This window comes from Anomaloglossus baeobatrachus, chromosome 8 (genome assembly GCF_048569485.1).
Source record: "Anomaloglossus baeobatrachus isolate aAnoBae1 chromosome 8, aAnoBae1.hap1, whole genome shotgun sequence".
Taxonomy (NCBI): domain Eukaryota; kingdom Metazoa; phylum Chordata; class Amphibia; order Anura; family Aromobatidae; genus Anomaloglossus; species Anomaloglossus baeobatrachus.
The window spans coordinates 262,406,480-262,430,562 of NC_134360.1; the positions used below are offsets into that span (position 1 = coordinate 262,406,480).

A 24,083-nucleotide genomic window follows, 5' to 3' on the forward strand; every position below is an offset into this window, starting at 1 on the left:
GCATTTAGTTTGGGATTTGGTATATCCTGGGAAACCTCAACAGACATAATGTTCTGCGACTGTACTTTTATTAAGTCCATTGCCTGCACTGCTGTTACTCCCAGTATTGGTCCATGGTTCCCACCATGCAGCACGGTAAATTCAGCTCTGTAACTTTTCCTGTTACATGGGTTCTGTATTTTGAGCTTACATGTCCCCATAGGTTTCAGAACACATTTGTTGTACATCACCAGTACCTTGTCCGTGGGCTCAATGGAAACCTGCTTGTTCAGCAGAGCACTTGGAATGACATTGCAGCTTGCTCCACAATCCAGCTGAAATCTAATGGCTTCTCATCCAGCAGGAAGGTTGCATAGAGCTGCTTGGCATCCTTGACTACTGGCTGCCTGATTACATTGCCATTCTCTGTTGCAGGCCGCAGCTGTAGCCACGTAATGTCCTCTGCGCTGTCAGTGTCTGGTGTCACAGTGTGGACCTGTCTATGCTGTTTGCTTGTTCCCAGCCTGCAGACAGCTGAGAAATGATTCTTCTTGCCACATAACCTGCAGGTTTCGCCATATGCTGCACACTTGCTCTTGTCTCTCTCATGTCTCTTACCACAATATTTGCAGTGGATCGTGCTTATAGGGGAGCTTGGTCTTGTCTTTCCTCTCATAGACACTGCATGTACCTCATCATCATTCTCACTGGTGCCTGCCATCATCTTCAGGCTGCGCTTTGTCAGCTCCGCAGCCCTGCAGATTTGCATGCATCTCTCTAAGGTCAGCTCTTCGTCTCTGAGTAAACGTTCTCTGAGGCGAGTGTCCATAATGCCACATACAATTCTGTCTCTTATGAGGCTATCTCTGATTTCCCCAAAGCCACATGTTGCAGCCAATGTCCTCAGCTCTGTCACATATCTGTCTACATTTTCACCATCCGCCTGCTGTCTTGTGAAAAACTTGTCTCTCTCCACAGTCTCATTTCTCTTGGGGTCACAGTGCTTATCAAATGCCTCCACAACCTCTGCTAGGACGAGGCGGTCTGTGTCTGGCAGTAAGGTCTGGGCTAGTTCTCTGCCTTTTTCCCCAATTAAGTAATAAAACAGCTTCACTTTACATTTGCCATCACTGGGGGCCACTGTCAGATCCACATACAGAGAAAACTCCTCTTTCCAGTGTCTCTATGTCTGGGATAGATTACATGATGAGACATCCAGTTTCTGAGGGGGCTTCAGACCAGTCTCCATCTTGTATAATGACAGGAAATCTGTACTCACAGTTGCTATGATGTTCTGTACAGTCCCAGTCTCGCACACAAGCTCTGAGGATTTGCAGGTGTCACATGAAGGTTCTGTGCCCGGCTGCCACCATGTTCTGTTTGCTGTGTCTCTCAGTAATCACCCTCAGTGGAGATCTTCAGGCTATTTATTAGGCTATGTGCGCACTAGAGCTTTTTACCCGCGGATTTACCCGCGGATTTGCCGCGGAAATTTCTTGAGAAATGTCTGCAATCTTTGTGCAGACATTTCCCAGCAAATTCTATGGAAAAAAAAAATAGCTGTGCGCACTGGTGCGGATTTTTCTCAAGAAATTTCCGCGAGAAGAATTTCTCGAGAAACTTTCTTGAGAAAATGAACATGTCCATTATTTCCGCAGGTACCCTGCGGATTTCGGCAGTATAGCCTGCAGAAATCCGCAGGGAACCACCCGCGGGAAAATCGCGGCAATTCCGCGGCTAATCCGCGTCAAATCCGCATGTGGATTTGGTGCGGATTTTTTCCGGAGGTCCGGAAATCTTTCACTTTCAGAAGTTTCTCAAGAAATTTTCTTGAGAAACTTCACATCTCTAGTGCGCACATAGCCTTAGGTGGTATTGTCAGCCATTACATCTCTCTGCTGCCTGCACTCTGTCTGCAGTACCAGTGAGTTCCCACTTGCTTGTGAACACATACAAGAGGGACCCCTAGAGGCCATACAGCATATACATATTGCTACATCTTCCATCCTTGTATACCGTAGGTAGCATGGGAGTATGATTGTAACCACTGAGTGAGTATACCTCAGTTTCTTCTGTGATTTATAATACTCCGCATGCACTGAAGCATAGAGGGCGTACTAATGGCATTTAACGTCATTACATTAAGCTGATATAGACGGATTAGATGGCCGGTAAGTCATATTACATATTCTGTCAATTCTCAGTCCTGGAAAAGCCTCAGTAATATGTCTGATTTGCAGGTCGCATATCACTAATGGTCCTCACCATTTACAAGCCTTCTCACCTATAACACGCCGCTGCTTACCTACCTAACATACAGCCGCACTCAGCAGATTGCATGTGGTTAAAATGATCATTCCCTTAATAGCCGCAAGTGCAATTTGTAGCATCTCAGGAAATCTACCGGCCATGAGTCCCGTCAGCATTGATAGAAGCACTGCGCCGGCCTATCCCCTGGTGCATGTAGATCAGATTGATTCACTTTAGCTCTATTACAATAAATCTCTCTCTCAATGAAGCAAGATATCCAGGGAGCGACCGCTGACACAAGACTGGTGTGTTGAAAGTACCGACATATGAAGGAAAAAACAATAGTGACCTCATATGGCTACTGCAGGTTCCCGATATTCTGCGGACGTAGTGATGGATGGTGGGGTATTCTGCAGCATAAACTAATGGGGCAGGGGTAGGTAATGACATTCATTGGGTAGAGTATATCGTGGCTGTTAAAAGAGTAAAGCATAGGACACCTTTTTTTTTTTTTTTCTTTTTTTGTACTTAAATGGACGTATTTGGGCAAAAGCTGCTTTTTTTTTTGCATTTGGGTTTTATGAAAAAATGTGCACCGTTTAGCTTTTTACAGGCACATTCAACTTTGATGTGGTCATAAATCAGCGTAAGACCATCAGACCGAGCTCACTAACGGATTCTCGGTTAACTCCTTCTACTATCAGCAAAACATAGTGCAACACGGGCTGTAGAAGGCAAACTGTGCAAAATGTTTACTGAAACCAAAGTGCAAAAAAAATAAATAAATTCAGCCCTAAAATACATTGTTCTTGCTAGGATTTGAACCCAGGACTTCACCACTACAAAGTAACAGAGCCACTTTGCTGCCCTATATATGGTACATTGCTAACCACTGAGCCATCATGCTGAACTAATATAGTACAGTGATAACTACTGAGCCACTGTGCTGCGCTATGTATAGTACAATGCAAACCACTGAGCCACAATACTGCCCTATATATAGTACAGTGCTAACCACCAAACCACAGTGCTGCCCTATATAAAGTACAGTGCTAACCACTGATCCACTGTGCTGCCCTTTATATAGTACAGTGTAAACTACAGAGCATTGTGTTTCCCTATATATATTACAGTTCTAACCACTGAGAAACTGTGCAGCCCTGTATAGTAAAGTGCAAGACACTGACCCACCGTGCTGCCCTATAGCTAGTACAGTGCTAACCACTGACTCCAGCCAGCGAACACAAGTCACTGTGGTTGCTTCCTGCAGCCTCCAGCCCTCTCCAGCCAGGCTGCAGTATTTTTCCCAGTCCTCTCCAGCCAGGCTGCGGTATTATGCCCAGTCCTCTCCAGCCAGGCTGCAGTATTTTCCCCAGTCCTCTCCAGCCAGGCTGCAGTCTTTTCCCCAGCCCTCTCCAGCCAGGCTGCGGTATTATGCCCAGTCCTCTCCAGCCAGGCTGCAGTATTTTCCCCAGTCCTCTCCAGCCAGGCTGCAGTCTTTTCCCCAGCCCTCTCCAGCCAGGCTGCGGTATTATGCCCAGTCCTCTCCAGCCAGGCTGCAGTATTTTCCCCAGTCCTCTCCAGCCAGGCTGCAGTATTTTCCCCAGTCCTCTCCAGCCAGGCTGCAGTATTTTCCCCAGTCCTCTCCAGCCAGGCTGCAGTATTTTCCCCAGTCCTCTCCAGCCAGGCTGCGGTATTATGCCCTGTCCTCTCCAGCCAGGCTGCAGTATTTTCCCCAGTCCTCTCCAGCCAGGCTGCGGTATTATGCCCAGTCCTCTCCAGCCAGGCTGCGGTATTATGCCCAGTCCTCTCCAGCCAGGCTGCGGTATTATGCCCAGTCCTCTCCAGCCAGGCTGCAGTATTTTCCCCAGTCCTCTCCAGCCAGGCTGCAGTCTTTTCCCCAGCCCTCTCCAGCCAGGCTGCGGTATTATGCCCAGTCCTCTCCAGCCAGGCTGCGGTATTATGCCCAGTCCTCTCCAGCCAGGCTGCAGTATTTTCCCCAGTCCTCTCCAGCCAGGCTGCAGTCTTTTCCCCAGCCCTCTCCAGCCAGGCTGCGGTATTATGCCCAGTCCTCTCCAGCCAGGCTGCAGTATTTTCCCCAGTCCTCTCCAGCCAGGCTGCAGTCTTTTCCCCAGCCCTCTCCAGCCAGGCTGCAGTATTTTCCCCAGTCCTCTCCAGCCAGGCTGCGGTATTATGCCCAGTCCTCTCCAGCCAGGCTGCAGTATTTTCCCCAGTCCTCTCCAGCCAGGCTGCAGTCTTTTCCCCAGCCCTCTCCAGCCAGGCTGCGGTATTATGCCCAGTCCTCTCCAGCCAGGCTGCAGTATTTTCCCCAGTCCTCTCCAGCCAGGCTGCAGTATTTTCCCCAGTCCTCTCCAGCCAGGCTGCAGTCTTTTCCCCAGCCCTCTCCAGCCAGGCTGCGGTATTATGCCCAGTCCTCACCTGGACTGATTTCCAGGAGTCTCTCTTCAGTCTTCACACAGACTGAGATCTCCAGCACACATCCTCCATGTGCAGCACTCTCAGGCTTCTCTCTGTTTCTAACACTAAGTCTCTTAATCCCTTAACGACCGCGGGCCGTAAAATTACGTCCTAGCGGTCATAATGTTACTGCCCGCGGATTTTCACAGCTGAGATGTGTGCCTGCTAGGCACGAGCAGAATCGTTATCTGCTCGTGCCGTTTAACCCCTTAAATGGCGCTGTCAATATGTGACAGCGCCATTATAAGCGTGATCGCGGTAAACTTTTACTTACCGCCCGATACCGGAAGTCACGTGATGCCATCACGTGACTTCCGATAGTTGTCATGGTAGCACAGGGTCATGTGATGACTCCTGTACTACACATGAATTGCTTTCACTTTCGCTGTGCCAGCGGCACAGCAAAAGAGAAAGAGAGCGGATCTGCTGTTTACAGCTGTATAGCTGTGATCAGCAGATAGTGCAGAGCGATCGGAATGCTGATCGCAATAGCCCCCTAGGGGAACTAGTAAAATTTAAAAAAAAGTTAAAAAAAAGTTTTAAAAAATTTAAAAAAAACAACAAAAACCTAAAAGTTCAAATCACCCCCCTTCCCCTCCATTGAAAATTAAAGGGTTAAAAAAATTAAAAAATATACACACATTTGGTATCGCCGCGTTCAGAAACGCCCGATCTATCAAAATATAAAATCAATTAATCTGATCAGTATACGGCGTAGCGGCAAAACAATTCCAAACGCCAAAATGAAGTTTTTTTGTCGCCACAGCTTTTGCGCAAAATGCTATAAGTGGCGATCAAAACGTAGCATCTGCGCAAAAATTGTACCGTTAAAAACGTCAGCTCGAGACGCAAAAAATAAGCAGTCACTGAGCCATAGATCCCGAAAAATGAGAACACTACGGGTCACGGAATATGGCGTAAAACGTGCGCCACTTTTTTCGGTCAAACTTCCGATTTTTTTTTTAACCCCTTATATAAAAGTAAACCTATACATGTTTGGTGTCTACGAACTCGCACTGACCTGAGGCATCACACCCACACATCAGTTTTACCATACAGTGAACACAGTTAATAAAATATCTCAAAAACAATAGTGCTATCGCACTTTTTTTACAATTTTTCTGCATTTGGAATTTTTTTGCCGTTTTCCAGTACACTGTATGGTAAAACTTATGGTTTCATTTAAAAGTACAGCTCGTTCCGCAAAAAATGAGCTCTCACTTGACCATATTGACTGAAAAATAAAAAAGTTACGTCTCTCGGAAAAAGAATGGCGAAAAAAAAAAACGGAAAGCGAAAAATCGGCCGGTCGTGAAGGGGTTAAACCCAACCGGATACACCCACAGGTGGAGGTATGTGATTCTCCAGCTCTGTCCATCACACTGGTCACAGTTTAAAGGGAACCTAACCCTTAATTACAACCCAAGTTCTGTGGAACTACAGGTCCCACAGTCACACCTTCAGTTCAATATCGCAGGGGGATCCTTCTCCACTGCGACCATCCACAACATTGGTGGTTGCTACCTCACTATATATATATATATATATATATATATATATATATATATATATATATATATATATATAATAAATTTATATATAATAAATATATATATATATATATATATATATATATATATATATATTTATTATATATATATATATATATATATTTATATTTATTATATATATATATATATATATATATTTATTATATATATATATATTATATGTATGTATGTGTACAGAATATAGTACAGTGCTAACAAATGAGCCACTGTTCTGCTCATGTCCCTGAATATTGCTCTTCTGTGCGGGTAAATCGTGCCGAATTATTGTGCGCTTTCTAGATTGTTGAAGGCTTTTCCCTATGTCTTTTGCTGATATTCTTCCCCGTGTGCAGGGGATCTCTTAAGTTTTTTTTTACCTTGATTTTAGATAAAACTTATCCAGTAATTCTTCCTGAATCATGACGACTTCATGATATATAATTCTTCATTCTGGCTTAGTGATGGTCTATTTGTTCCTTCGCTTAGTCTGAAATACGAGGCAAGTTCTGAATATTTTATATCCCACCCATCTAGCTCCCGACAATGCCTGGGAAAGCTGGGCAGAGTTGTGTATCTCCGCCATTATTTCAGGCACACTAACAAGCCCCAATATAGGCAATGGAGGTGTCCCTGCGTCACTCTACCCCTTATCCGCATTACCATCTGAACAGAAACTGGGCGACCCTTGATCTCCTCCGGAGCAGAGATGACCACGCTTTGGTCAATGCCTCATTGTGTAATGGTGGGGTGGTGGGGGGTTTTCACTGCTTGTGAAGAGTTACTGAAAATGAATCCTTCGCTTTCTCCCACAGCGCTGGAATTTTTCTTTGTCTGCATCTCTTAAGGGTACAATCGGGCTCAATTATTTTATTTTTTTAGGACATTCCCTCCTTTATTACACTATGCCATACTCCAGCTGAAAAGACTTGGTGAAAAAACGCTGCGCCACCGTGAAACGGTTTCCAAAATTGCATCTCGGCGGGACATAATTGCCTTGCTAATTTCACTTGGTCATTCCATTCAAGGCATCGGATTAGGTGGCACTGACTGGACGGCGTATAATGGGGAAATCGGTCCTTTTCTTGTATCTGCTTGTTTTCTGGATTTTGGGGTCCTGATGAGGGTCACCTACATTTCGGTCAATTATATCTCTGCTGCATTTGTTCACTGGTATTTCAGGTTGGAGCCAGATATTATTGTCTCCCAATGTCATTTTTACGAGGGGTTCCATGAGCGGACCCTCAGTCACAGGCGCACAGGATTGCTTCTCGGCACATTGATGCCATGGGAAGGAATGCATTTTACTGTTCTGGGAAAACCTTCCTCTCCCTTTTGGGCTGTAATAAAGCTTCTCGCCCTCGGCTGACTCATTTCCCTTCCAGATCACTGGAATATTTGGAGCTGTACGTTCACAGAGAAGTATGACATGTGCAGATCCAAGAAAACTGCAGCCAGAGGTCTAGGCCGGGCCGGGAGTGGTTCTGGTCAGTAGTCTAGATACGTCTGTCTGGTGGACTCTGCTCCCCACGGGATTATGACTCTGTAGTTACTCAGTATGATAGCAGATGATTATTGTCTGTGCTGAGGAAGAAATGGAGCAAAACCGGAAAAATAAGTTGTATGCCAGGACCCCCAGAAGGGACCAGAAGAGAGGTGGGCTCAGAGGACAAAGCAAGAAAAAGGGCCAAGTGACCATCTATATGATCCATCCTAATCTGAGGGCCGCTTATGAAAAGGGCAGTCCATGTTTAGGGATTAAATGGATGGATAGGAGTGGATGGATGCATAGGGATGGGTGGATGGATGCATAGGGGTGGGTGGGTGCAGGTATAGGGAGGTATGAATGGATGGATAGTGATAGGGAGGGAGGGACGGAGGGATGAATAGTGTTAGATAGGGACTGATGGATGGATGGGTAGTGATAGATAGGGATGGATGGCTAGTGATAGATAGGGATGGATTGCTAGTGATAGGGATGGATGGCTAGTGATAGATAGGGATGGATGGCTAGTGATAGATAGGGATGGATTGCTAGTGATAGGGATGGATGGGTAGTGATAGATAGGGATGGATGGCTAGTGATAGGGATGGATGGGTAGTGATAGATAGGGATGGATGGGTAGTGATAGATAGGGATGGATGGGTAGTGATAGGGATGGATGGCTAGTGATAGATAGGGATGGATGGGTAGTGATAGATAGGGATGGATGGCTAGTGATAGATAGGGATGGATTGCTAGTGATAGATAGGGATGGATTGCTAGTGATAGATAGAGATGGATGGAGGGATGGGTAGTGATAGATAGGGAGGGATGGATGGAAAAGTAGTGATAGGGAGGGATGGATGAGTAGTGATAGGGAGGGATGGATGGATGGGTAGTGATAGATAGGGAGGGATGGATAGATGGATGGCTAGTGATACATAGGGATGGATTGGTAGTGATAGGGATGGATGGCTAGTGATAGGGATGGATGGCTAGTGATAGATGGATAGATCTAAACAAATGGATAGATAGAGATTGGTACATAGGGATAGATAGGAATGGATAGTTGAGGCTGGACACATGGATGAATGGATAGGGATGAATAGATACATACACTGATGAGCAAAAGGGTAACAATATTTTGACCTTATGAATTTTAGGCTCCATATCTCACCAACTACGAAATCTGAGCGTGAGACTACCTTCATTTTATAGAAATCATCTTGGCTATCTCATACATAAATTTGACTTGCAACTATTTAGCATATGATTAGTTATGCAGATTCTTGTCATGTCACTGCATTGTTACTGTTTTGCTCCTGGTGATCTGAATTTAAATTTGTATTATTTTGTTAGCATTTTGTAAATCCACTATTTGGCTTTCAACACTGCCTGAATCCTTCTCGTCATGCTCCCGATCAGATTAAAGCATTTCTCGGCCGAAATCTGATCCCAGGTCTCGTCTACACATTCCCAATATTGCGGCATACTGGTCGCCTCTCTTGGGAATGTGGATCCGCCTCATATTTCCATAAAGCGAATTAGCCCTCTGCAGATTTCACATGATAGGACTATTGCCGCTGACTCTACCCTACACTTGTTTGGTCCTATGTAGATAATGTCTGACGCGTTACCATCTCCTGTGTGTCTCTGCCTGGAAATCTTTGAGGTTTCTTGTCCAGTTCTGCCATCTACTGGCCAATTGTACATTGCACATTGTGATTTAAATTCAACAACGTGAACTCCAATGAGTAAATGAAAAAATGGGTTTATTATTCGTCACCGTTAATAAAACGGCACAGCACTTTGTAGAGAATGCCGCTATGTAAAGGGGTTTCCAGATTAGGAAAAAGCTCTCTTATGGCACTTTAGCATATCAGTTCTTAACGGCGTGTAATGCACACACTGTTAGGATTCACCTCTGCGTGTTGACTCGAGAGGTTCTCACTCTCATGTACAATAATTACACTTGTCAACTTCCATCTTTTCTTCCTTCTTTATGATTATTGAGAGAAGGAGGAGAAGCGCTCAGCATGTGACCACAAGTGTTCGAATCCCATATAAACAGCCACGTCACAACCGCTCCAACAGACAAGCAAAGCAGAATGCACATACTGTAAAACAGCAGCAGTATTGAGCACATTATACAGAATACTGAGAAGTGAAGCTGTGAATCCAGCACTAGGGATAACTAGTAACTTGTTTACCTTTTAAATGGTTTTTTCCACAAAGTTCATTTTAATCAATAGATCTCGGAAAAATAATAATTCCACAATTGGATGGGTTTAATAAAAATGTTCCTGTGCTGAGATTTTATATATGTGCCCCTGCTGTGTACTGTGTAATGGCCGTGTCTGACCGTACAGGGACATGGTCCGGTCACACCACACCTCCTGGGCTAAAGAGGACACAAAAGAGTATACAGACATTACAACACGAGATCACAGCTGATTCTTTCTGTGAGGTAAAACATTTAACTCTGTCTGAATTGCGCTTCCACAATGAATGAGGAGTCCAGGAGGTGTAGAAGGGACTCATAAGTGGAGAAAGCAGCGTACCTCACTGATGAGATGTTAGAAAGCTTCTTATATTTGCTTGTGGTTGTGATTTATGCGAAATTGGTTGACAACGTTTAAGACTGATTCACTGTGATTTCCAAGAACCTGAGGCTTATCTGCGTGGTAGTTATGTATGTATTTATGTGTGCATATGCATATATATGTGTGTGTATATATATATATATAATATATATATATATATATATATATATATATATATATATATATATATATTGTAATATACAGTCATATGAAAATGTTTGGGCACCCCTATTAATGGTAACCTTTTTTTCCTTATAACAATTTGGGTTTTTGCAGCAGCTATTTCAGTTTCATATATCTAATAACTGATGGACTGAGTAATATTTCTGGATTGAAATGAGGTTTATTGTACTAACAGAAAATGTGCAATCCGCATTTAAACAAAATTTGACTGGTGCATAAGTATGGGCACCTCAACATAAAAGTGACATTAATATTTGGTAGATCCTCCTTTTGCAGAAATCCCAGCCTCTAGTCGCTTCCTGTAGCTTTTAATGAGTTCCTGGATCCTGGATGAAGGTATATTTGACCATTCCTGTTTGCAAAACAATTCCAGTTCAGTTAAGTTTGATGGTCGCCGAGCATGGACAGCCGCTTCAAATCATCCCACAGATGTTCAATGATATTCAGGTCTGGGGACTGGGATGGCCATTCCAGAACATTGTAATTGTTCCTCTGCATGAATGCCTGAGTAGACTTGGAGCGGTGTTTTGGATCATTGTCTTGCTGAAATATCCATCCCCTGCGTAACTTCAACTTCGTCACTGATTCTTGCACATTATTGTCAAGAATCTGCTGATACTGAGCTGAATCCATGCGACCCTCAACTTTAACAAGATTCCCGGTGCCGGCATTGGCCACACAGCCCCAAAGCATGATGGCACCTCCACCAAATTTTACTGTGGGTAGCAAGTGCTTTTCTTGGAATGCCGTGTTTTTTTGCCTCCATGCATAACGCCTTTATGTATGACCAAACAACTCAATCTTTATTTAATCAGTCCACAGGACCTTCTTCCAAAATCTAACTGGCTTGACCAAATGTGCTTTTGCATACCTCAGGCGACTCTGTTTGTGGCGTGCTTGCAGAAACGGCTTCTTTCGCATCACTCTCCCATACAGCTTCTCCTTGTGCAACGTGCGCTGTATTGTTGACCAATGCACCTTGACACCATCTGCAGCAAGATGATGCTGCAGGTCTTTGGAGGTGGTCTGTGGATTGTCCTTGACTGTTCTCACCATTCTTCTTCTCTGCCTTTTTGATATTTTTCTTGGCCTGCCACTTCTGGGCTTAACAAGAACTGTACCTGTGTTCTTCCATTTCCTTACTATGTTCCTCACAGTGGAAACTGACAGTTTAAATCTCTGAGACAACTTTTTGTATCCTTCCCCTGAACAACTATGTTGCATAATCTTTGTTTTCAGATCATTTGAGGAGCCCATGATGCTACTCTTCATAGGAGATTCAAATAGGAGAACAACTTGCAAGTGGCCACCTTAAATACCTTTTCTCATGATTGGATACACCTGCCTATGAAGTTCAAAGCTCAATGAGGTTACAAAACCAATTTAGTGCTTTAGTAAGTCAGTAAAAAGTAGTTAGGAGTGTTCAAATCAAGAAATAGATAAGTGTGCCCATACATTTGCACCGGTCAAATTTTGTTTAAATGCGGATTGCACATTTTCTTTTAGTACAATAAACCTCATTTCAATCTAGAAATATTACTCAGTCCATCAGTTATTAGATTTATGAATTTATGAAACTTAAATAGCTGTTGCAAAAGCCCAAATTGTTATAAAGAAAAAAGGTTAACATTAATAGGGGTGCCCACTTTTTCATATGACTGTATATATTTGTATATATTATATTCAATATGTGTGTGTGTGTGTGTGTGTGTGTATGTATATAATATAAATATATATATATATATATATATATATATATATATATGTATATATGTATATGTATATATATATATATATATATATATATATATATATATATATATATATATAATGTAGATAGATATAAAATATGTATATCTCTATATCTGATTAATCCACTCAGATTTTTACTTGGATGAATGTGAACACTATAAATTCCCCTTTATCTTTTATTTTTGGCACATAGGTGCTATAATTTGGGTGTTATAGCTGGAAGGTACTGGAGAAAGAATGGATGTATTGCCATGCTACCACCAATGCGAAGAAGTGTTGATTGATATTAGTAATTTTATTTTTACATGTCAACGTGTTTCTGGGACCATGGGTTCCTCAGGACCATGGAAAGTGTCCCAGAATACAGCTGAATAGACATATATACCTGCTGACAGATGCAAAGCCCACCCACTGAGGAATACAAAAAATCAGTGGCAGACCTGTCATGCAGTGACGCGGCAATATGAAATCCATTCAAATTCATTAAATACATTTTCCCACATCCAAGAATATTTTCTAATACAATAAAAGATATTAACTCTTTAAATGATATCCAATCTTCCTATGGGTGCTTTAAAATGTTATACAAAAAACTGTCTTTGCTGTCGCTCCATAGTACATAAAAGGAATACTTTCTGCTCCTATCGGAGCGCAGAACATTTTACTATAGCAGGACATCTTACGTGTCAGTCTGATTATATTGTTTATCAAAAAGGGGTCCGTGGGGCCTCTGTTAGGAGTCTCAACACAGAATATCCATAATAGCCAGATATCCCTCTGGGAAGGACCCAGCCAGTGGCTCTTTTAGGAGACCACCATAACCACCATATTAAGTGGCCCTTTCAGTCAATATCCAACTCTTTGACGAGTTTAAAGATATGACAAGGGAAATACCAAGGCCAGGAATCCATCCACAGACAGCTGTTTCGGTTTGTTGCCCCTCATCAGTGTGGAGTAGGATTCTGGCCAGGTGGGAGCAATGCCTAGTAGACCAGCAAGATAAAACAATTACTGATCTGGCTGCCGGCAGTGTTTTCTCTGGCTGGTCTCCCCGAGATCAGTGATTGTTTTGTCTTGTTGGTCTACTAGGCATTGCTCCCACCTGGCCAGAATCCTACACCACACTGATGAGGGGCAACACCCCGAAACAGCTGTATGTGGATGGATATCTGGCCTTGGTATTTCCCTTGTCATATATTTAACACTAGAACTACTGGACTCGTGACACCTATATAGAAATACATGGTGCAAAGTAGTCAAAATGACTACCTCAGTAGTTCTAGTGTTAAACTCGTCAAAGAGTTGGATATTGACTAAAAGGGCCACTTAATATGTTGGTTATGGTGGTCTCCTAAAAAGAGCCACTCCTTGGCTGGGTCCTTCCCGGAGGGATATCTGGCTATTTTCCGTGTTGAGACTCCTAACAGAGTCTCCACGGATCTTTTTGATTTGCATACTTCTCAGGGGGCAATGCACCTAGGATTTCACTGTGTTGGGCGCCTTCGCTGGCTGACCGCAGTGTTTTCTCTTGCTGGTCTCTTCGAGATAAGTGATCGTTTTGTCTTGATTATATTGTTTATCTTATAGACACTGACTGTGGGAGACAATATGTGGGTAGGACGACTTAACCATTACGCACAAGGTTATATTGATCCCAGAAACGCTTCGACCTGTAAAATTAATTACCAATATTAATCAACACTTCTTCGCATTGGTGGTAGCGCGGCAATACATCCATTCTTTCTCTAGTAACTTCCAGATTATTCACGTGGAGCTGCAGCAACCGCCATTAAATTATACCTTATATAGGAGTTGTGCCTGCCAGGTGAGTGGTTTCAATTTCAGCTAACTCACTATTTATCCGGTAAAGCCCTATTTTGCGCTCTCCTTTGTTTTCAGGCTCATAGCGTCATATTGCACCAATGTATCCGCGTTGAATCAGTTGCTGAATATCTTAGAACATAAAGTTTCTGTGTTGTCACAACTGCGGGGAATCCTCCTGCTCATGCTTTGTCTCCTTGTGTCTTCTAGATGTGAAGGGACCCCCCACTCACCGGCTGTCATGCGGCCAGTCTCCTTACACTGAAAGCACCACGTGGGAGCGGAAGTACTGCATCCTGACGGAAAGCCAGCTGGTGCTGCTGAACCGCGAGGACGAGGTGAGGCCCCCAAATTCGGATTTACACAGAACTAATCACAACCAGCCCAATAGCTGTAGTTACATTTCTCTATTAAGAACTTGCCAGCACAAAACTTTGTACTGTGCCTTTAGCAGCTGGGAGCAGACAGGGGGCCCAATTTATTTATTTTCCTCTCCATCCCACATGGAACATGTAATTACATCTATTCACACCTCGTTAATGTCATGGAAGTAACCTAATTATGTGAAAGTGCTGTCGCCTCACGGAAAGGCAGTGGATGGGAGCTCCGCACTGCTTCACATTATGTGCGATCACTTTCAAGGCTGCCTCGGCTGCTTATTTAATAAAGCTTTTACCTCCATGAGTGTTTTCAGGGCTTTACCTCTAATACATCACTTTTACTGGTAAGAAATGACAGCAAGGCTGTAATGAGTTTCAGCAATAAAGTGTGGCCATAGGTGATCTATTAATTCCCCTTGCTTCCTTCTGTTATGTTTTCCGGTCTCTGTGCTCTTGCAGATTCTTGGGGCTCATTTTATAGGACCCCCTTGATTTATCCTTTAAGCACATATTTTGCTGCAGAATGAATGGTGATCTCCCAGCTATTGGAAGGTATGAATTTCTTATTTTACTCAGGGGATTTGGGTATTTAGGAAGAGGTTGTCCAAGCAGTGAACATCCCCCCCCCCCTCAATACTGGCTTCTTCCCTGCTGCAGCTGGCATAAGGAGTCTTAGGGTACGTGCCCACGATCAGTGTTTGCAGTGTTTTGGATGCAGAGTGTTTTCCCTGCTTCCAAAATGCTGTGTTGTACAGTACAATATAGAGCCTTTGTCAGTAAAAGTGATACTTTTGTATCTTTTTACAATGGCAACAGTTTCAAAATTGACACGTTCATTAATTGTAATAGTGACCATGTGGTGTATCTGATAGAATGTGAACAGTGTCAGATTCAGTACGTAGGCTGCACAGTGGGGCCCCTTAAAAAACGTATACGTAAACACATGTCCGACTCAATAAATGTTAATGCAATTGGTATCTCTGCAGTATCCAGACATTTTGCCACTGTTCACAAAGGTGATCTGACAGCATTTAACCTCATAACGACGGCCGTACGACTTAAAGCGGCGGCAAAACAGGGTACTTATTCTGTTCCGCCGCTTTAAAGCGGCGGCCCGAAAAAGCCCTGTAGCGCCCCCCAGCGACCGAAAATCTCGGGGGTTTCAGCTACCGGGGGTAGCTGAGACCCCCCAGATTATGAATCGGGGTGTTTTTTTTGGACCCCGACCATGTGATCGCCGGTATACACCGTATACCGACGAACACATGAAAAAAAAAGAAATGGCCGGTAAAACTGATTTCTTTTTCATCTGACATGATCAAACATGTCAGATGAGAAAGAAATCTAAACCCCTAGTGCCCCCAAAGCCCCCGGTACCGGAGAGTCCCCCCACCCCCACCCCTACCCCCACCGGACATCCAAAATGGCGCCGAAGCGCACAGAAAACTGCAGCCGCCGCCGGCTCTGCAGTCATTTCCCTCCGATCTGAAATGATCAAACATTTCAGATCGGAGGGAAATGTCCTCCCCCTGACCCCTCCTCCGGTACACCGGAGATCTCTGGTCCCCGGAGCCCCCTCCGGTCTCCAGAGCCGCCTCCCCCCTCCCCCCTCCCCCCTCCGGAGCATGGAAAATGGCGGCGCCGCGCGGCCGCATTCATTCTGCCCTTTCTGCCGCATGTGACACGTCACATGCGACAGAAAGGTGCCCCCAAGTCCCCAAGTCCCCAGGTCCCGCTAGGTCACCCCCCCAGCCCCAGCCCCCGGTCATACGTTACCTGTCTGGTGATCCGTCCCGCGATCACGCCGCCTCCTTCTTGAATGCTGGCGGCGCATGCGCAGACAGCGCCTGTCAGCTGGATCCCTGGGACGCTGACGTCGCTGCTGCACAGGCTTTCCACTGTGGACCGGGGGAGAGTGAGTGCAGTAATCAGCAGTCTCTCCATGTGAGGAGTGTGGTCCTCACATGGAGAGACTGCTGTTCCAGAAAATGGGGGGTACGTTCTGTGAGCGTGCCCCTCATATTCTGGAATGAGGTTACTGCAGGTCACTCTGCCCTAAGTTGGACCGGGGCAGTGTGAGTGCAGTAATTCTCAGATTACTGCACCCACACTGCTCATGGAGAGCTTGCTCTTCCAGAAAATGGGGGATACGTTCCCTGAACGTGCCCTCCATATTCTAGAAGATCCAGAGTCGCCGAGGGACCTCCAAAATGGATTACAGCGACCGGAATTTCTTTATTTTCAATAAATTGGGGAAAGAGGAATGTTTCGGGGAGTGTTTTTTCAAATAAATTTTTTTTTTGTCTTTATTTTTTTCTATTACTTACTGGGTTAGTGATGTCGGGTATCTGTTCAGATGCCGTGACATCACTAACCCCAGGGCTTGATGCCAGGTGACATTACAGCTGGTATCAACCCCATATATTACCCCGTCTGCCACCGCACCAGGGCGCGGGATGAGCTGGGGCGAAGCGCCAGGATTGGCGCATCTAATGGATGCGCCACTTCTGGGGCGGCTGCGGCCTGCTATTTTTAGGCTGGGAAGAGTCCAATAACCATGGCTCTTCCCACCCTGAGAATACCAGACCCCAGCTGTCCGCTTCACCTTGGCTGGTGATCTAATTTGGGGGGGACCCCACGTTTTTTTTTTTTTTTTTTAAAAAACGCCTGGGGAGCCCTCCAAATTGATCACCAGACAAGGTGAAGCTGTCAGCTGTGGTTTGCAGGCTACAGCTGTCTGCTTTACCCTAGCTGGCTATCAAAAATAGGGGGGACCCCACGTCGTTTATTTTAATTATTAATTTTTTGGGGGGCTAAATACAAGGCTAGGCGCCCTTTAGTGCCACATGAAAGGCACTAAAGGGCGCCAGCTTAGAATATGCAGGGGGTGGGACGTTATATATGTTTGACATGTATCCATTCATCCATTGTAGCATTTTAGGCTGTGCGCCCATAATCGGGATTTGCAGCGTTTTGGGCGCAGAGTGTGTCCATAGTGTGTCCCTGTGTCCATAGCGCTGCATTGTGCAGTAGAAGCACAGTGGAAGGATTTTTAGAAATCCCATGCCCAATGTGCTTGCCCAATGTGCTTCTTTTCTCCGCAGCATAAACCGACCTGTGGCGCAGCTTCCCGAGCCTCAGCATGTCAATTTATGCTGCGGAGATGAGTGTTCTCTGCAGGTAGCATAGAGCTCCACAGCGGCGTGAACCCAAATCGTGGGCATGGCCAGCTGCGTTCTCCCGTGGACAACACTCACATCTCTGCAGGAGGCTGACACTGTGTACTAGACGCCGTGTCGCTGGATCATGGCCACATAGCCTAAAAGTGAGACATTTGTTGCTACAGCAACATTTTTGTGAAGTACCTGTGGATTCAAAATGCTTACTATACTCCTGAATAAAATCCAGTTTCCAAAATGGGGTCACTTGTGGGGGGTTTCTAATGTATAGGTACCCAAGGGGCCCTGCAAATGTGACATGGTGCCCGCAATTTATTTCAACTTTTCCAGAATTCAAATGGTGCTCCTTCCATTCCAAGCCCTCCCATTTATCCAAACAGAGGTTTTTGGCCACATGTGGGGTATCCCTGTGCTCATAAGACAATGGATAACAACCTGTGGGGTCCACGGTTTGTTGTTGCCTCTTGAAAAAGTGAGAAATTTGATGCTGAAGCAACATTTTTGTGAAAAAAATGAAAATTTTCAATATGGCAACCTAAGCTTATCAAATTCTGTGAAGTATTCGTGGATTCAAACTGCTCACTATACACCTAGATAAAAGCCTTGAGGTGTCTTGTTTCCAGAATGGAGTCACTTGTGGGGGACCGCTACTGGTTAGGCACCTCAGGGGCTCTCCAAATGCAACCTGGCGTCCGCTATTGATTCCAGCCAATTTTGCAGTCAAATGGCAATCCTTCCCTTCCGAGCCCTGCCATGCGCCCAAACAGTTGATTTCCACCACATATAAGGTATCGCCAAACTCAGGAGAAATTGCACAATAAATGTTATGCTGAATTTTTTCCTTTTACTCTTGTAAAAAAAAAAGCTACCTGGTTGAAATAACAATTTTGTGGTAAAATTTTATTTTTTTTTTTCATGGCTCAACGTTATAAAATTCTGTGAAGCACCTGGGGGTTCAGGGTACTCACCAAACATCTAGATAAATTCCTTGAGGGGCCTAGTTTCCAAAATGGGGTCACTTGTGCGTGGTTTCTGCTGTTTAGGTACCTTAGGGGTCCTCCAAATGTGACATGGTGCCCGCAATCTTTTTCAGTTAAATTTCCTTTCCAAAATTCAAATATTGCTCCTTTCGTTCCAAGCCCTCCCATTTGTCCAAACAAAGGTTTCAGACCACATGTGAGGTATCACCGCGCTCATAAAAAAGTGGTTAACAAACTTTGAGGTCAAATTTTTGGAATTACCTCTTGAAAAAGTGAGAAAATTGATGCTAAAGCAACATTTTTGAGAAAATTATTAAAATTTTCAATATGACAACGTAACGTTAACAAAATCTGTGAAGTACCTGTGGATCCAAAATGCTCACTATACCCCTAGATAGAAGCCTTGAGGGGTCTAGTTTCTAAAATGGTGTCATTTGTGAGGGGTTTCTTCTGTTTAGGTACCTTAGCGGACCTGTAAATGCAACATGGTGCCCGCAATCTATTTCAGCCAAATTTGCTTTCCAAAATTCAAATATTGCTCCTTCTGTTCCGAGCCCTCCCATTTGTCCAAACAGAGGTTTCTGACCACATGTGGGGTATCGGCGCACTCATAAGAAAGTGGGGAACAAGTTTTGGGGTCCATTTTGTTGTGCTATTTCTTCTAAAAGTGAATAAATTTGGGTTAGAGCAACATTTTTAGGTAAAATTTAATTTTTGCTTTTTTTCATTCCACATTGCTTTTGTTCATGTGAAGCACCTGAAGGGTTAATAAACTTCTTGAATATGGTTTTGAGTACTTTGGGGGGTGCAGTTTTTAGAATGGTGTCACTTTTGGGTATTTTCTGTCATCTAGGCCTATTGAAGTCACTTCAAATATGATGTGGTCCCTAAAAAAATGGTTTTGTAAATTTTGATGTAAAAATGAGAAATCGCTGATAAACTTTGAACCCCTCTAACTTCCTAACAAAAAAAAATTTTGTTTCCAAAATTGTGCTGATGTAAAGTAGACATGTGGGAAATGTTATTTATTAACTATTTTGTGTCACAGAAATCTCTGGTTTAACGATATAAAAATTCAAAAGTTGAAAATTGCTAAATTTTCAAAATTTTTGCCAATATTCATTTTTTTTCATAAATAAACGCAAAAAATATTGTCCTAAATTTGGTACTAACATGAAGTCCAATATGTGACGAAAAAACAATCTCAGAATCACCGGGATCCGTTGAAGCGTTCCAGAGTTATAACCTCATGAAGTGACACTGGTCAGAATTGCAAAATTTGGTCTGGTCATTAAGGTGAAAATTGGCTCCGTCACTAAAGGGTTAAATTTAAAGGTATAGAAAGGGTTTTTAAACCATCGAGGGGAGGTGATTATAGGAGAAAGTTACTCAATCATGAAAGTCGGTGGATTTTTATGCTGGATACTAGTCTCCCCAAGGGACTAAATAGCAGACATGATTTGATTTTATGTTATTGATGTTTTTTGAAAAAAAAATTTCATATATTTTTGAGAAATGTTTTTTATGTATATCGGGGTTCCTATAATGTGTTTATATAACAGAGGTTTTAGTATATCTAATGATTTTCATGTCCATTTTCTAAAGAAAGAGAAAAAAACAAAAAAAAAACAAAAACATATATACTCATATATAGGGTACATGTACCTAAATACAAACTGAATGATTTATAATTTTAAATTTTTCTGTGTTCTATCTAGATGAATATTTGTGTAAATACATGGTTGGATTAATACTTCATGGTCTATTTTTGTATTTTTTGTTTTTTTATGAACATGTGATTTTGCCTGAGCAGCGTATACTCCCCTATTTAATTAATTCATTGAGAACATGTGGGTTGGTTTGCTGCTTAGGAAAAACATTTATAAATATCCTTTAGTCTTGTACTGACTATGACCTGAGGAAGGCGTTCCGCCGAAACGCGTTGTGGTATACATCTGCCATTCATCAGTGTGCACAAGCCGGTGTTTTCATTTGCAATATGGATATTTATTTTTAACCAAGTTACAAATAAAGAAGCATTTTTATTCATCTCCTTGGAGTCCAGCTGGATCTTTTCCATTGTTTTGTTGTACAGTACAAGCACAGTGGACTGCATTTTTAGAAATCCTATGCCCACTGTGTGTGTATTGCCCGCAGCGTAAACTGACCTGCAGTGCAGCTTTCTGAGCCGCAGTATGTCAATTCTTTGCTGCGGAGTCTCAAGTGTCCTCCCTAGGGAGAACACAAGCGAGAGACCGCAGCGAACCCTGATCGAGGGCATGTACCCTTTATAGTCCAAGCTGTGTTCTTCTGGAAAGAGTATTCAAATTAGCTCTCCTCCAGAGTTAATTAAAGCGGTCTCTCTAGTGCCACCTAATGGAAATAGCTATAGAAGTCAGTGGCCGACTCTTTACGGGAACTGCAACGTCACTCACGATATAAGCCAAAAAAGAAAGATGCCTATCGACAGAGGTCAGGTTTGGGATTCTCGCCCCTCGTTCATGCAGAACTAAGTACCGGTTGTGGCTTAGTAAGGGGCTTTTAACATCAATCTACGGGTTAATCTTTCTCCCTTTGAAGATTTCCAGGCATCTGGGTATACGGTCAGTATAGGTAGTGTGAACGTTTCTTACTGCAACCCGGGGGTTTTACTCACTTGCAGCGATGCAGGGTAGCTTAGGCATACACAGGCAACATAGTCTCTTTATAAAAAATCCAGCCGTTCATTAAAAACTTGTCATAAACGGCAAACATTAAACATAACAGGCCTCTCCTGGCTTAAGGCAAAAACATAGCACAACCACATACCGTGGGCTTCCAGTCCAATACAGTCTCTATTGGAAGTGTGGCACCTGTACACACTGGCTCCTGCCAGCGAACAACACTTGCTGTGGCTCCTTCCAAGCACCCAGAGACACTCTGCAGACTCCTGTCTGTCTCTCCACTCCAGGACAGCTTTGGTCCAGTAGCCACAGCACTAACCAGCCTGGTGCACACTACTTCCAGTCTAAACCCAGACTGAATTCCAGAGCCCCGTGTTCAGCCTCCGCACAGGCTGATACACCCAGAGCTCCCTGCTCTGCTCTCACACTCTCTGCAGAACACATGGAGTCTCCTAAATCAGACTGGACACACCCACAGGTGGAGGTCTGTGATTCCCAGACCTGCAGAGCTTCAGCTCCTGACATAAAGTCTGTCATTGTCATCAGACTCGTCTCAGTCAACCCCCTTCTCAGATACGCCCCCCGGTCAGACCTATCTCTCCATGACTGTCTCCAACGGCTAGTGTAGTAGCGAAACTCTCTTCCAGTCGAAACTACTGTCTGGTCCGACTCTGAGCTATCTAATGCACTAGAGGGGCTACAGTCTGGGCACCTCAGCACTGAGCTGATAGATGATCTGCTATATCTAGACCGTCTGCATTCTCTTTTTGCAGATTTACTATGGCTTGTTCTTCCATTGCGTCTTCGGTCGTCATCGCTCTGTTGGTGTGTTTTCTTAAGACCATCCTTCGCTGTAGATATATTACTCCCTTCATCCATTCCTTTGGAGTTTAGAGTAGAGGGCTTGGACCATTCAGAGTCTATGCTATAGTCCAAAGTGTAGTTAGGTCTTCCATGACCTTGGTTCCTTTCTTTATAGGACCTACTTTCTGTGCCAACTGAGGCAACACCTTTATCAGGTGGGCAACCCTTCTCCTGGCCCCTGCCTGAAAGCGGTCTCCACCTCATACCAACTTGATGGAGTTGTTCTGCAATATTCTGCCTTTTTAGAGTCAACTGCCTTAGTTCTTCCAGGTAACCCAGGCGGTACTCTAGGAGGACTCGTATATTTCCAACACACTCATTTGTTCCTACAATGACACATGGAACCATACCGACTTCAGAGTATCTTGGCTTCATTATGAATATTAATTCTTACTCTCGTCACACCGGACTTGTCAACCATCTCCTGCATGACTCTTCCATTTCTTCCAATCAGCTTCTGAACCAGTTCTCTGGGTACTTGTGTGACCTCTTCCACAAACTCCAACAACCTTCGAGCTTTCTTGACTGCTTCTGCAGTTTTCCCAAAGATTCGGAATGTTCCCCTGGTTTTTTCCACTTCAATAGCTGTAATACCTGGAACCTTCCTGGCTTGCTGAATGTTACTTCTCAGCGCTCTTATAGCAAGCCCAATTAATGGTTTCTTCACAACCACCACTTCCTGAAACGCTGCAGTGAGCAGCTTCATATGCTCCAAACGTCTGGTGTCTTCCTTCTTTGTAGAGATGAGCCACTTCGTGCGAAGACACTGTAGGTGCATGCCACTCAGGATAGTCACCCGCTTCTTTGTGACATCACTTACAGAGCACACCACCAACCGACAAGACTCTGGGGCAAAATACACTTTATAGGCTCCTACGGCAGTCTTGAATTTTTCATGTACCGCCTCACTGGCACAGGCTTTTCTCAAGTCTGCAGGGACTTCTACCATGCACGCAAAGACTGGCCGAATTTCTTTAGCTGTAAGGGCATCAGACCGTTCCTTGGGTCTTCCACATCCATCCTCTTTTCTTATTACAGGCTCCACCTTTGGAGTTGCATTCTCCTCAGGATTTTCCATAGCCTCAGAACCTTTGAATTTTTCCTCATCTTTGGCCTCAAGATTCTCAATCTTCTGTATCAAGTCCATCTTTATGGCCTCCATCTTGGTCTTACCAGTAAGTTCAGTTAAGCTCTCAGCTGCTGATGAGACTTCTGGGCTAGATTTCCCTACTTTAAGGGTTCTCTCAATTTCTGCAGCTTCAGCCATCTCTTGGGACTCTGCAGCATCTTTCTCAATTTCCTCTTGATTCTCTGCAACTTCAGAGGCTTTCTTGCACTCCATACCTTCAACCTCAAATTCTCTGGGGTCTACAACAGCTTTTGTGCCGTTTGCACTATTATTCACCCCAGCACTGGGTGGATCACTGGTCTGCTCACCATGACCTTTGTGGATTTTTCCTCCACCATCAGCCTCTAGGATTTCTTCTCCTATAGTGTTCTCACTCAACAGACCATCAGCTTCACATCAGGAAATCATAGGGGACATCACCACTACTGTTTTGGTCGGCTCCTTTTCTGCACTTTCACCCTGCTGATTTCTGCCGTTACAATGTGTCAGTTCCAGCTCAGACTCATCTTTCTTTTGCATGATTTTGCTGTCCAACTCTACATTAGCGGTTGCTATTGGCAACGTGCCTTTCTCAACCTTCTCTGCACACTCAGATTCTGGAAGGGAATCCACCCTTTTGGCAGAAATACACAACACTGTCTCTACCTGGACCATATTTTCAGAGTATGTAGCTCGCTCCGCTTCTCTACGCCTGTTGCGCCTCTGGTGACGGGAGGAGGTTTTCCCCTGTTCGCTCAGCAGTACGTCACTGTACTCGTTTGTCACTTTAGTAGAGTCAGTATATTTACTGGA

The 24,083-nt window shown here is 44.0% G+C and overlaps 1 protein-coding gene across 3 annotated transcripts in view; it reads left to right on the forward strand.

Moving 5' to 3' along the window:
- Window positions 1-14,349: 14,349 nt before the first annotated feature.
- Window positions 14,350-24,083, forward strand: part of RASAL2 (RAS protein activator like 2) — a 272,881-nt gene continuing 263,147 nt past the window's right edge. For all 3 annotated transcript variants that reach the window (XM_075320621.1, XM_075320623.1, XM_075320625.1), the window contains exon 1: window positions 14,350-14,434. The gene's annotated coding sequence lies outside the window, so the exon portion shown is untranslated. The remainder of the gene's footprint in view (window positions 14,435-24,083) is intronic.